General features: G+C 40.7%; 1 long non-coding RNA gene across 1 annotated transcript; it reads left to right on the top strand.

Moving 5' to 3' along the window:
• Window positions 1-1877: 1877 nt before the first annotated feature.
• Window positions 1878-6454, top strand: LOC139958953 (uncharacterized). The gene is made up of 3 exons (XR_011789914.1): window positions 1878-2091; window positions 2924-3122; window positions 3547-6454. It is a non-coding gene; the product is annotated as an uncharacterized lncRNA (long non-coding RNA).
• Window positions 6455-16184: the final 9730 nt, after the last annotated feature.

Here is a 16184-nt window from a genome sequence, read left to right as displayed (position 1 = left end):
CGCACATTCGATTGATACGTATCGCACATTCGATACCGAACATTCGAATGATCGGTACCGCACATTCGATTGATCGGTACCGCACATTCGATTGATCGGTATTTCACATTCGATTGATCAATATCGCACATTCGATTGAACGGAACCGAACATTCGATTGATACGTATCGCACATTCGAGTGATCGGTACCGAACATTCGATTGATCGATACCGAACATTCGATTGATCGGTACCGAACATTCGATTGATCGGTACCGCACATTCGATTGATCGGTACAGCACATTCGATTGATCGGTTCCGAACATTCGATTGGTCGGTACCGCACATTCGATTGATCGGTATCTCACATTCGATTGATCGGTACCGCACATTCGATTGATCGGTAATTCACATTCGATTGATCAGTATCGAACATTCGATTGAACGGAACCGCACATTCGATAGATCGGTACCGCACATTCGATTGATCGGCACCGCAAATTCGATTTAACGGTATCGCACATTCGATTGATCGGTACCGAACATTCGAATGATCGGTTCCGAACATTCGATTTGTCGGTAAGGCACATTCGATTGATCGGTACCGAACATTCGATTGATCGGTACCGGACATTTGATTGTTCGGTACCGAACATTCCATTGATCGGTACCGCACATTCGATTGATCAGTACCGCACATTCGATTGATCGGTACCGAACATTCGATTGGTCGGTACCGCACATTCGATTGATCGGTATCGCACATTCGATTGATCGGTTCCGAACGTTCGATTGATCGGTACCGCACATTCGATAGATAGGTACCGAACATTCGATTGATCGGTACCGCACATTCGATAGATCGGTACGGAACATTCGATTGATCGGTAACGCAACTTCGATTGATCGGTAACGACCATTCGATTGATTAGTAACGAACATTCGATTGATCCGTATCGCACATTCGATTGATCCGTATGGCACATTCGATTAATCAGTACCGAATATTCGATTGATCGGTACCGCACATTCGATAGATAGGTACCGAACATTCGATTGATCGGTACCGAACATTCGATTGATCGGTACCGCACATTCGATAGATAGGTACCGAACATTCATTTGATCGGTAACGCACATTCGATTGATCGGTAACGATCATTCGATTGATTAGTAACGAACATTCGATTGATCCGTATCGCACATTCGATTGATCCGTATGGCACATTCGATTAATCGGTACCGAATATTCGATTGATCGGTACCGCACATTCGATAGATAGGTACCGAACATTCGATTGATCGGTACCGAACATTCGATTGATCGGTACCGCACATTCGATAGATAGGTACCGAACATTCATTTGATCGGTAACGCACATTCGATTGATCGGTAACGATCATTCGATTGATTAGTAACGAACATTCGATTGATCCGTATCGCACATTCGATACATCGATACCGAACATTCGATTGATCGGTATCGCAAATTCGATTGACACTCATCGCACATTCGATACCGAACATTCGATTGATCGGTACCGCACATTCGATTGATCGGTACCGCACATTCGATTGATCGGTACCGAACATTCGATTGATCGGTACCGCACATTCGAATGATCGATACACTGTAAACATTAGTTAGTCACGAATGGCAAAAATCTAGTCACAGTGACTAGAGTTAGCTAGTCATTACCAATTCGTTAGTAGCAGACCAATTTGCATGGTCGTTCTACTAACATAAATTAGTCACATAAATTTGTATGAAATTTTTTGACACTCACTAAGCATGTCATGTATGTAAGCGTGACGAGAATGTTCTAGTCTTCTGTTTGTTTACTTTCTTTAACCTTCAGCTTTGACCAATGACGTCATTTTTTTTATCCAATCATCGTACCGTAGAATACCGTGTGCTCAGCTGATCAGAGATCAAAAATTCAGACGACGGCCGGCGATTATATATACGGTATGCACGTACGTGGTACGTCGTACGTCGTACTTGCGGCCATTGCCTAACTGCAGATAGAACAGGGCTATCAACAAAATGAGAAGATTCTTAATCATTTAGCAAACTGTCAGAAGCAGTTTCAAAATGTCGTCAGTTACGTAAGTTCAATCACAACTGAAATTCTTATAAATAATAATTGACACAATTGACATAATGTTCAAGGAAGGTTTGAATATCCGCGATATTTTTGGCTGGAAAGTATGGGTAAAGTTATAACGTTAGGCCTTAGTAAGCAAAACTGTTGCTAACGCTAGGACGAAGCTAGGCTAGGAGTTTAGTCTACCTGGTGTAGCCCACATGCCCTCGTAGATGTATAGTACTATAGTAGCAGTAATACACACTTATTTGACATATTTTATATAAATGTGTATTATTAGCTAGTATACTAGGCCTATATTCTTAGTATAATGTTAAGAGCGTCTGTGGTGTAGGCTAGCATACGTCAAGTTTCTAGACACTTCGTCGACCACCAACCCCGTCTGCATTTCGTGCACTCTGAACTGAAGATCTTCGGAGTGGGACTTACCTTCTGCTCTTGTAGGCTAAAGTACATGGTACTCATATTTTAGGATATTTTTGCTAAAGTTGGAAGAACCTGGTGTTTAACTAAGGACAAAAACTCAGTTTCAATGCATGAAATACCAATAATGTTGTTAGCTTAGGCCTAGGCCTCAGGTTCATAGTGGCGCTATGTTAGTATCCTACTTCCTACTCCTAGACCAAGTCTACACCAGCTGTAGCAATGTTGTAGGGTTCTGTATCCTAAGTGGAGTGGCTGCTGGGTGCTAATACCCTGAACAGAGAATGTTTTGAGTCTTATTTAGCAAATATTCCACAAAGGTATGCATTTTCTGCTCCTGCATATGTGCATCAAGGGGGTTTGAGCCTACTCAGCCTATCATTAATTTTCTGTTGTTTGTCTATTTGCAGAGAAAGTTGATGTGCCAAGTCCTCAGCATTCACAGCTATATACTTTGAATGGCTGTGGTATCAATGGACTCAACTGGTTAGATGAGGTAACAACAAATTCCAAACAACTCTGACAGCAGAAATAGATATCCTGATACTTCCATGGGAGATCTACTGTAGTAACTATAGGAACCAGTGCTTGCCACCCATGGAGATTAAGGTATAATTTGACGAGCAACAAATTTGAATGTTTTATCACAAATTATGCCCCCTATCTATCTCTTGTCCCCTATACCTGTCTTTAATACAGTGTAACAACCTATGCATAAACCTTTAAATGGACTGGATATGTAGTATTGAGGTGAACTGTGTACCTAGATAGCATTTCAGTAAGCTTTCCTTTAGACTAAGTATATACTGTTATAGTTAGGCTGTGGTTTACAAATCCCAATGATCCAGTTTTGGCAAAGAACACCTTCAATTCTATTCTCTTATTCTGAGTAACTTAACAGTTGCACTGGAGTGACAGGCAATATCAGTTTAACATGTTCGAAACAGATCAGGAATACATTGGGGTATGTCCTGTGGGTCAGTTTGGGAGGAATCAGCTGAGCTAAACAAAAATGGTTTTCATCACATTTCAGAGCCAGAGACGAAAAAGCCCTCCCGCTGACCCTTCTCTGGATGATGTTTCTGCAGTATGGCAAGCCAGACCAAGTGGACTGTGATCCGGATACCAATAAAACCTGCAAGAATCATAAATGCAACCAACTTGGTCAAGCTTATCAAAATTGGTGACTAGAAATGTTGCTGCAGACGTAGACCTGGTTAATGCTTACACAGTATTACACACACACTGCACAGTGCATACTGAAATGTCTGAAAAGACATCTTTATGGACCAAAAATGATAATTGCATAGAATTCTGTTCTGGTTTATATTGTAACGACTATGAAAAGTATCATTTTGGTATGAAAAAAAATTAATCTCTCACTTAAGGTGGCATACTCCTATTAGAGTCTATATCCATTCTCTCGATTGTTCTCCTTCAGGAAAAGTGCCAAAAAGCAGCGGGAGAACATCTTTTATTGACCTGTTATTAATCATAATTTGGTTTTTTGTGGCTTGCATGTTGAAGAGCATATATGGAAGTACATGTGGTGGGTAAATTGGGTCAATTAAGCCTTTAGACCCCTTTAGGCTTCACAGGAGCAGCGTAGGAAAATTGTTTACCACTGAGTGAAGAGGTTTGTTTACAAGTGACGAAAACTTCCGTGTCGAATAACAAAATATCTACATGGTCATGATACAGAAAATTGTTAGGGCCTTGAAAGGCCAACTTGTCAGCTATCCGGTGATAGGTAGCATTCAGCTAGTGAAAACTTCTATCTAGACTTAGAGACCACATTACTTTTGTGATTTAGTGTGTAAGTCAATGGGGCTTTTAATAGGCGTATGCTACCTTAAATATAAGGAACAATCTGTGATATACAGTGAGCATTATGCAATCAGTGAAATAACCACAGTATGTAAAGACATAGAGAAGTTGTGGCGGAATGGTTAGGGCACTGAACACGTGATTCCATGATCGTGGGTTCATGTACCAACCTGGTCCATAAGTATGTATCTTTAATGAAGACACTTAATCTCAATTGCCTCTCTTTACCCAGGTGTATCGGGTACCCTGGGAGGTATAACATTTGCACCACTTTATGGCTGCAATGATATGGGATGTCCCCTGGGGAACATGTAGATGTATCTCAGCATAGTGAGCATAATGTCTGATATGTGTTACCAAGGACCATAGATAGTGTTCCGTAAATACTGTGCCAATGTTGCAATATAAATGGCTAATTTACATTACATTTACAGAGTGCGGCTAGCACAAATGTTACATACTTAACCAAATGTCTTTAGGCCTTTGTTACTTTGCAACAACTGTATGTCAAAAGTGAAAAAGGAAGGATATTTTTTTGTGTAATGCAAAGAGATAGTTCACTTGAGTATTCATCATTGATTTATAGAAAAACTGTGGTGAGTCATAAACCAAACTTATGACAAATAATTTCTCAGCAGAAATTGTAGCATATACGTACACATAATACTGCACACCGGTTATATTAAATAATGTACACCGGTCATACTACTAGTATGCTATATATATTGCATGCCTAAGCCCCCACCCCCCCCCCCATAAGTGTAGTGTATAAGATCATTGTTTGTGTACTTGCGCACACCTTGGGGATCAAGCAAAGTTCAGATTATCAGCAAATGATGTTCGATATATCGGGCAAGTCTTTAACATGGACTTCAGTGTACTTGGCAAAAATTACAATCATTACATTAAATGAGGTTAGTGTGATTGAATGTGGGGACCTCATTTAAAATGTACCCCAAAAATTGACTTAAAAGGTAAGTTTCTACCATTCAAGACATAGCTTATAGTTTGTGAAAAAGTACTTTTAGAAATATTTTAACTACTTTGTTTTCTGTTCCACCCTAATGTTGCTTCAAGGATAATAACATATTCAACTTACATGTTCTGCATTAATATTGTACCATCACATCCATGGTCAGAAACTCATAATAATATCACTTCCAACTTCCTAATTCGAGATGATGATTATAAGGATATTTTCGGGCCCTTTTTAACAGCTAAGGTCATAAAGAGCTACTCAAGGCCTTTTTATACCATTTGATTTGACATGGGGTATTATTTTTATAAATAAATTTATAAATATGATATATTATTTTGTGTATATTTAATATATGTTATGTATATTTATATTTAAATATTAATTAAGATAATTTATTTGGCTAAACTTCTATTTTTGTATTTGAGCTGTGTACTTGCATTTTTCCCTTGTTCTGTCTGTCCACATCTCTTCCATGCTGCTATTTTGATGAAACTGATGGAGCCCATAATGATGCATAGTCAGTGGACAATGAGGGTCTTTAAGAAATTTATAGGTATAGGTCACCAGGGGTTCTAATTGTTTGAAAACTGTTGAACATTTCCAACTTAATGGCTTAGGAGCATTTCAAAGTAATACCATAAGTATTCTCAAGATGTTTTGTCAGAAAAGATTTTGACAATTTTGTAAAAATAAGTTTTCCCAATTGTCCCATAAACATTTATTTTAGTTTTAAATGTTCTTTAACCTTTAGTGTTTGTTATTGTTCTTTATGAAATGACTTTTAAATGAAATGCTTATTTGTCACATTTTGCATTAATACTGAATGTTAATAAAAATTACCATGAAACTTACAATGTGTGTCACTATCTCATTTCTTAACTAAAAAGTACTTAATCTTAAACTAGTCTTGTGACTTAAATAAGTAGTCACAGTTGCAATGACTAATATTTTTGGTCACTGGACTAAGCTTTGGTCGATAGAGGCATCGTAGAAGGACTAGTTTTAATTAGTCAGAAAACTCGATTTAATTAGTCACAAAACTAAGGTTGTATAGTCAAATGACTAGAAGAAACTGGTCGATAGAGACATCGTTGTGACTAATTTTTTTTAGTCATATTGACTAACTATTGTTTACAGTGTACCGAACATTCGATTGATTGGTACCGAACATTCGATTGATCGGTACCGCACATTCGATTGTTCGGTATCTCACATTCGATTGATCGGTACCGAACATTCGATTGATCGGTATCGCACATTCGATTGATCGGTATCGCAAATTCGATTGATCGGTAGCGCACATTCTATTGATCGGTACCGAACATTCGATAGATCGGTACCGCACATTCGATTGATCGGTACCGAACATTCGATTGATCGGTACCGAACATTCGATTGATCGGTACCGCACATTCGATTGATCGGTTCCGCACATTCGATTGATCGGTATTTCACATTCGATTGATCAATATCGCACATTCGATTGAACGGAACCGCACATTCGATTGATCGGTACCGCACATTCGATTGATCGGTACCGAACATTCGATTTAACGGTATCGCACATTCGATTGATCGGTACCGAACATTCGATTGATCGGTACCGAACATTGGATAGATCGATACCGAACATTCGATTGATCGGTAACGCACATTCGATTGATCGGTAACGACCATTCGATTGATTAGTAACGAACATTCGATTGATCCGTATCGCACATTCGATACATCGATACCGAACATTCGATTGATCGGTATCGCACATTCAATACATCGATACCTAACAATCGATTGATCGGTAACGAACATTCGATTGATCGCCATCGAACATTCGCTTGATCGGGACGGAACATTCGATTGATCGTTACGGCACATTCGATTGATCGGTACCGCACATTCGACGGTACCGCACATTCAATTGATCGGTACCGCACATTCGATTGATCGGTACCGCACCTTCGATTGATCGGTACCGTACATTCGATTGATCGGTACCGCACATTCGATTGATCGCCATCAAATATTCGATTGATCGAGATCGAAGATTCGATTGATCAATACCGCCCATTCGTTTGATCGGTACCGCAAATTCGATTGATTGGTACCGCATATTCGATTGATCGGAACCGCACATTCCATTGAGCGGTACCGCACATTCAAATGATCGGTACCGCACATTCCATTGAATGGTATTGCACATTCGATTGATCGGTACCGCACATTCAACTAAACGTTACCGCTTATTCGATTGATCGGTACTGCACATTCGATTGATCGGTACCGAACATTCGATTGATCGGAACAGCACATTCGATTGATAGATACTGCACATTAGATTATTCGGTACCGCACATTCGATTGATCGGTTCCGCACATTCGATTGATCGGTACCAAACATTCGATTGATAGGTACGGAACATTCAATTTATCGGTACTGCACATGCGATTTATTGGTACCGCACATTCCTATGATCGGTGTACCGCACATTAGATAGATCGGTAAGGAACATTCGATTGATCGGTACCACACATTCGCTTGATTGGTACCGCACATGTGATTGATCGGTACCGAACATTCTATTGATCGGTACCGCACATTCCGCAATTTGATCGGTACCGCACAATCCGCACATTGATCGGTACCGAAAATTACATAGTTCGGTACCGCACATTTGATTGATCGGTAAGGCACATTCGATTCATCGGTGCCGCACATTCGATTCATCGGTACCGCACATTCGAATCATCGATACCGCACATTCGAATCATCGGTACCGCACATTCGAATCATCGGTACCGCACATTCGATTGATCGGTACCAAAATTAGATAGTTCGGTAGCGCACATTCGATTCATTGGTAAGGCACATTCGATTGATCGGTACCGAACATTCGATTGATCGGAACCGCACATTCGATTGATCGGTATCGCACATTCGATTGATCGGTAACGAACATTCGATTGATCGCCATCGAACATTCGCTTGATCGGGACGGAACATTCGATTGATCGTTACGGCACATTCGATTGATCGGTACCGCACATTCGATTGATCGGTACCGAACATTCGATTGATCGGTAACGAACATTCGATTGATCGCCATCGAACATTTGATTGATCGGGATCGAAGATTTGATTGATCGGTACGGCACATTCGATTGATTTGTATTGCAAATTCTATTGATCAGTACCGCACATTTGATTGATCGGTACCGAAGATTCGATTGATCGGTACAGTACATTCGATTTATCGGTACCGAACATTCGATTGATCGGTACGGCACATTCGATTGATCGCTACTGCAAATTCGAATGATCGGTACCGCACATTCGATTGATCGGTAACAAAATTAGGCAGTTCGGTAGCGCACATTTGATTCATTGGTAAGGCACATTCGATTGATCGGTACCGAACATTCGATTGATCGGTACCGCACATTAGATTGATCGCTACCGCACATTCGATTGATCGTTACCACACATTCGATCGATCGGTACCGCACATTCGATTGATCGGTGCCTCAGAATCCATTGGTCGTTACTGCACATTAGATTGATCGGAACCGCACATTCGATCGATCGGTACTGCACATTCGATTGATCAGTACCGAACATTCGATTGATCAGTACTTCAAATTCGATTGATCGGTATCGCACAGTCGATTGATCAATATTGCAAATTCGATTTATCGGTACCGCACATTCTATTGATCGGTACCGCACATTCGATTGATAGGTACCGAACATTCAATTGTTCGGTACCGTACATTCCATTAAACAGTGCCGCACATTTCATTGATCGGTACCGCACATTTAAATAATCGGTACTGCACATTCGAATGAACGGTACCGCAAATTCTATTGATCGGTACCGCACATTCGATTGATCGGTATATACCGCAAATTCGATTAATCGGTACCGCACAGTCTATTGATCGGAACCGCACATTTGATTGAGCCGTACCGCACATTCGAGTAGTCGGTACCGCACATTCGATTGATTGGTACCGCACCTTCGATTGATCGGCAGGGGCGTAGCGAGCGGGGGGGTGTGGGGGGTGTCACACCTCCCCAATAATTTGGTTGCTGTCGGCAAATTTTGGGTCTGTCGGCAAAAGGAGAAAAGGTGAAGAGAGCGGAAGGGGAAGAAAGAAGGAAAGCTGAATAGAGAAAAGTAGAACGGGAGCTTCTTCCGTGCTAAATTTGACTTAAAATATGCACCAGATTGCATCTAAGGACGTTTCAAAACTAAAAAATTTCCAAAGGGGAGGGGTAGACCCCCTACCCTTAGACCCCTTCCCCGATTTCAGTCACCACTTCCAGATCCGTCGGCAAATCAAATTTGACTTAAAATATGCACCAGATTGCATCTAAGGACGTTTCAAAACTAAAAAATTTCCAAACGGGAGGGGGACACCCCCTCCCCTTAGACCCCTCCCCCATTTCAGTCACCACTTCCAGATCCGTCGGCAAATCAAATTTGACTTAAAATATGCACCAGATTGCATCTAAGGACGTTTCAAAACTAAAAAATTTCCAAACGGGAGGGGGATACCCCCTCCCCTTAGACCCCTCCCCCATTTCAGTCACCACTTCCAGATTCGTCGGCAAATCAAATTTGACTTAAAATATGCACCAGATTGCATCTAAGGACGTTTCAAAACTAAAAATGTTCCAAAGGGGGGGGACACCCCCTCCCCTTAGATCCGTCCCCCATTTCAGTCACCACTTCCAGATCCGTCGGCAAATCAAATTTGACTTAAAATATGCACCAGATTGCATCTAAGGACTTTCAAAACTAAAAAGTTGCCAAAGGGGAGGGGGACACCCCCTCCCCTTAGACCCCTCCCCCATTTCAGTCACCACTTCCAGATCCGTCGGCAAATCAAATTCTCCACACCCCCCCAACAAAAACCCCTTCGCTACGCCCCTGTTGATCGGTACTGCACATTCGACTGAACGTTACCTATTATTCGATTGATCGATATCGTTCATTCGATTGATCGGTACCGCACATTCGATTGATCGGAACCGCACATTCGATCGGTACCGCACATTAGATTGATCGGTACCGCACATTCGATTGATCGTTACCACACATTCGATTGATCGGTACCGCACATTCGATTGATCGGTACCGCACATTATATTGATCGGTACCGCAGATTCGATTGATCGTTACTGCACATTAGATTGATCGGAACCGCACATTCGATCGATCGGTACTGCACATTCTATTGATCGGTACCGAACATTCGATTATCGGTACCGCAAATTCGATTGATCGGTATCGCACAGTCGATTGATCGATATTGCAAATTCTATTGATCGGTACCGCACATTCGATTGATCGGTACCGCACATTCGATTGATAGATACCGATCATTCAATTGTTCGTTACCGCACATTCCATTAACAGTGCCGCACATTTCATTGATCGGTACCGCATATTCTATTGATCGGTACTGCACATTCTAATGATCGGTACCGCAAATTCGATTGATCGGTATAGCACATTAACGTTGAGATTCTTCTTTAGGCGTTATACAGCAACAAATGTATAATTGTCGCGCGCCCTCCAATAACAAATACTTTATAGTAATTTTTTATGGGGGGGGGGGGGGTGATAAATCAACCCTGTTACACTAATATTAATAACGAAACTAATCTAGGCCCAACAAAAAGTGGATTTGACTGTATATGTGTTTCAAATAATGTCATGACATGCAGACCTTTAACCAAGTAGTTACTGTTTAGTATTCATATATTGATTAACATCCCTGGTTATTCACTGACCGAAGTACCCCATTTTAAGCCTAGCATAGGCAACATGTTTACAGCGTTATGGGGAAGGTTATAGGCATAGCATATGTGTATGCCTGGCCTAAGGCTGTACGCGTATTGTTTTCCCCCAGTATAGAGTTCGGTGTAATAATCATAAAGGGGCGTGTCTACTACAAAACATCGTAGTACCCATACTTTTCTTGGCGGTAAGATTTGACGCCGCATAACATATGACGTAACATAGTGTGTAAACAAACATTTACCCTAGTGTGTAAAACCATCGTGCGCGTATCTTATTCTTAATGCATGCCATGGTAAAACACTAGGTCTAGAAACCTGTAACATAAACAGTGTTAAGTACTGAAAATGGCGGAGATGGAGACCGAGGAATGCCTAGCTGCATTTCCACGATTACAGGTAAGCTTTAATGTACATTAAAAGAATTTTACCTTAGTATGACGTTCGACCGTTGTCAGATTATGATAATCGGCCTTTTATGATGTGGTGTTGTTGCGCTATCGCAACGAAGAATTCTCAATTTGGCAATGATTGCAACGTGCAGTCGTACAGGGTCATGGAAGTATGGGACGCGGAAAGGGTCAACGTGAGGCGCCGTCCACTCAGAAATGGTCGTTCACTCAGAAACCGTCCACTTAGAGATCGCCGCTCGAATACAGCAGCCGTCCATTTTCAAATCGTCGTTTAACGTGAGGCGCCGTCCACTCAGAGAGTGTCGTTGATACACAGACCGTCTACTCAGAGATCGCTGCGCAAACACAGCAACCGTCATCCTTTCAGGAACCGTCCATTCAGAAATGGTCGTAACTTAGAAACCGTCGCGACTGAGAAATTGTCGTTACTCAGAAATCGTCGATTCAGAGATGGCTGCCTCAGAGATCGTCCATTCAGAGATGGTCGTCTCAGAGTTCGTCCATTTGAGTGACAGCCTACTTGCATATTGATATCGTGGGCGGGGCGTGAACTTTTCAATCACATATAAGAGTCGACCGCGCGCACTCGACACTCGTACCCCGTACTCGTGTATGTAATTTCGATTACAAATTAAAATTGATCAAAACGATGATTTACAACTCGAGGAATTTGTTAAAATCGGTTTCACCAACAAAAGAGTGGCAGATTTACTTGATTGCAGTGAATCAACTGTTAAAAAGGAGGCGTGCTTTTTTAGGCCTCAGGAAAAAAGATGGATCTTCAGCAATACAAGGCAAGTAATAATAGTCGTAGGCTTATTGCCTAACGTTAGGCGTAAGAAGTGTTTGTGATGAGTAAGATAAGACTAACTTTAGTATGATGAGTATATACTACTAGACTAATAGTATTACTAATAGTAATACTAATATATACTAGTAGTATCATACTAGATTTGACCCTCATACTTGGTTGTGTTGACCCATTTCCTTCAGTATCGGTTCTCACTCAATCTTTGGGAGTTTAGGCATGTTGAGCTGACGCCCAAGAAAGTCCATATGTCCCACCAAAAAGAATTTATAATTATTAACTCGTAATTACGAGTTATAATTTTCAAAACAAAATAATTGATTTGTTAGTACGAGCTATTATTTTGCAGTAATGAAACACTGGTTCGTTATAGTGAAATATTAGTTGGTAAAAGTGAGTTATTACTTCATAATGATGAATTATTAATTGTTTAAATTAATATCTTATTAATAGTACCACACATGAAGAATATTTAACATGCAATTATACACAAACTTTTTTTTTCATCATAATGAATTGCAATCTCTTAAAATGATTATTTATTGTTAATACAAATTATTTGTTTAATTAAATACTAGTACATTTATAATTAAAAGTTCATTGGTGACACTGAAAATACTTCATAATATGTAAGCGATCATTATAGTGTTTCCAATGTTTTTTTAAATTTGTAACAGCTACTGGAATTACTATTGTGTACTTATCAAATATGACTATGGTATTCCACAGTTACAATTAATTCATTCATTATTGTTAATTAAAGATTAAATTTTAACATATGGAAGGTCATTCATATAATACTTTATATAATGCATTTAAGAAATGCAATCTCTTATTTTCGTAAAGACTTCATCAATCGTATAAATTATTTTCATGTTATGTTCCTTTATAATTTATGCAACGTAAGAATGTTGAAATTATTATTTATGCAACGAAAGAATGTTGAAATAAATTTGGAAAAAAAAAAAAAAAAAAAACATATGGAAGGTCAAATCTCGGTCAAAATGATTAGGCCTAGGCCAACGGGGAAAAAACTGGGCCTTGTGGCGAATGTTACTACTTTCCAAATTAGTTATTCCTGCTTACGGTCTATGAGTTACCTGTTCCCTTTCGAAGTTACGGGTAACTTCTTCAGCATTTTCTATCCCCAACAGATGGATGATTTCTTCCATCTTAATTTCTTTTGAATTCTGGAAGTGGAAACTTTCATTGCATTTGGTCTTCCTCTTCGGTGTACCGGGTCGAAAAAAAGGGAAGGGACGCCGCAAGGGCGAGTTCAATGAGGCGGGAACAACAGCGTTCTACTATAACAGCGCTGGGTTCGGGGCGGGAGCACAGACGTGTACGGTATAATAGGCCGCGCCTACTTAATGTATACGTGAATAGCCATTGTAAAGGGGAGGACGAATTCTAAGTAGGCGGCAGCTCAGCATCGACCGGCGATTCTGAGTGGACGATTTCTGAGTCAACGGCCATTTCTGAATGAACGGTTTCTGCAGTTCAACGGCCATTTCAAAATGAGCGGCTGCTTGTATTTGAGCAACGATCTCTGGGTAGACGGTCTCTGAGTGGACGACCATCTCTGAGTGGACGGCGCCTCACGTTAAACAGCAATTTCTAAGTGGGCGGCTGCTTGCATTTGAGCGGCGATCTCTAAGTGAACGGTTTCTTGGTGAACGACCATCTCTAAGTGGACGGCGCCTCACGTTGACCCTTTCCGCGTTCCATATGGAAGATTGTGTTCTTCAGTGATGGCTATACGATCTTGGCATCTACAGTCGAGAAAACAAAAACAGGCGAACATGTTGGGGTGGGGTAGGCTGATAACTTGTAACTCCCAGTCATATATACATCCCATCTGCTCAGGAGAAACTTACTGGTACCAGTTGAGACTAGTCACCAATATCCAGTTACTTCACTGATTTTTCTCCTGGGGGGTACTGACAGGTAAGTCAACCCATATTGGGGTTCAAAAAGATAGATCACCTCTTCCTCCACCCGTGTTCTAAACTAGAATTTTCAAATTGGCAATGACTGCAACGTGCATCACAGTAACTTACTAGGCAAGTTATAAATCTAGAACTTATTTTTATTCCAATACTTATTATAAATCTATAATATTTCATCAAATTATAGTAAAATCAGTTCTAAGGAGGGTGTGACCATGTTACAATACCCTATTGACTCTGAAGTATGTATACCTTGTTAGACACGTCCCTTTATGATAATTACACCAAACTCTACTGCGAAAAAAATTACGCAGGCCGTACTTACTTAGGCTATACTACTACTACTAAGTAGTATTACTACTGTGTAAAGTAAGTTGACCTGACGTTTCGATCCTAGCAGGATCTTCTTCAGAGGCTAAACGACAAGTAACGGTAACAGAAGGGACAAAAACACGCACAGAATACAGACAAGTAGACAGGGGTGGAGAGAAGAAAGAAAGAAACCAATAGGGGAAGAGGAGAGGTAGGAGTTAAACAGAAGAGGGACAAAGAGAGGATTAAGGGAAGGGGTAAGGAATAAACTAGAGAAGGACAAAGACAGACAGATGAGGAGAAAAATGGGTGGAAGAGAGCTATGAGAAGAGGAGTGACAGGGTGAACAAGGGAAGATGGAAAGAGGGGGTGGGCAGAAGAAAAGTTAGTCATGTCCAGGGGCGTATCCAGGATTTTCTAACCCGGGGGCGCGAATTACTATCTAAGTGGAGCGCCACCATCGGTTGGCGCGCAGCGTACAAGAAAATTTCTGGTTTCGATACCCCCCCCCCCCCCCCCAGATCACCGGAAATGGCACATCTCGGGCTTGAAAATGACCAACCAGATGTACACTTTTGCCTGAGAACCAAGTTTTTCCCAATAGTGTTTTTTTCATCCATAACCTTTTTGAAGATTGTCACCAGTCACATATCATGTTCGACCTCATCGCATCTCCTTTGGGTCATTGCTTTTGTATGTGATTCTACGTCGTGGCCCACAATACCGGTCAGCACCACTTTTTAAGGTTTTAAGCCCATTATTTGTTCAGAATTTGAAAATTCACATTTCTCGTGAAATAAATTCACTTCAAAACATACCCATAATATTGCACAAATTTTCATCTGTGGACAACCAATATAGAAAAAACCTCCTTAAACCCCTAACAGACCGGTCAAAATTGCACAAGTAGAGGGAAATATGTTTAAGAATGTTGGTCAGGGAATTTTCGAAAATTCAGATACGGTTAATTTATTGGTACATGGGTGCAGATCAGTCTTGGATAATGGTGGGGACGCGTGTCTGTTCTCTGATACTATCAAAGCGGAGCGCGACCATGGGTTCGCGCGTAGCGTACAAGATTTTTTTGGCAAATATACTCCCAGATCGCCGGAAATAACACTTCCCAGACCCAATGATGCTCCCAAACCTCCTTGAGTTTTAGATCTCATGGCTTATAAGTTTAGTTTGGGGAAATACATGGGCGTCTGCAGAAAAAAAATCAGGGGACAAATAATCCAAGTAGACTTTTGTATACAATGGGTCTCCCAGAAAACAATTACTGACTGCCGCAAATGCGATTTCCGTCCTATATTTAACAACTGTGGATAAATATATAAAATGAAAACTGGACGTGAAGCTAGCTCAAATTGGCAACGATGTGTGAGTTGTTAACGATTGTTTTGTTCGCACTCAGTCCGTTAAGCTCACAACAATTTACCAGTCTCGTGTATAGATTATGTTTCTCGTGATTGAATGTTTTAAAACTTCAGCGGTAAAGTTACGCCTAACAACGTCAATAGTAAACATTCGCCTCTTTTATAGCATGTCATTTGCACAATGCGCCAAAGTTCAATACAAGG

The sequence above is a fragment of the Apostichopus japonicus genome, chromosome 18 (genome assembly GCF_037975245.1).
Source record: "Apostichopus japonicus isolate 1M-3 chromosome 18, ASM3797524v1, whole genome shotgun sequence".
Lineage (NCBI taxonomy): Eukaryota > Metazoa > Echinodermata > Holothuroidea > Aspidochirotida > Stichopodidae > Apostichopus > Apostichopus japonicus.
This window is presented reverse-complemented; position numbering and strand designations above follow the sequence as displayed.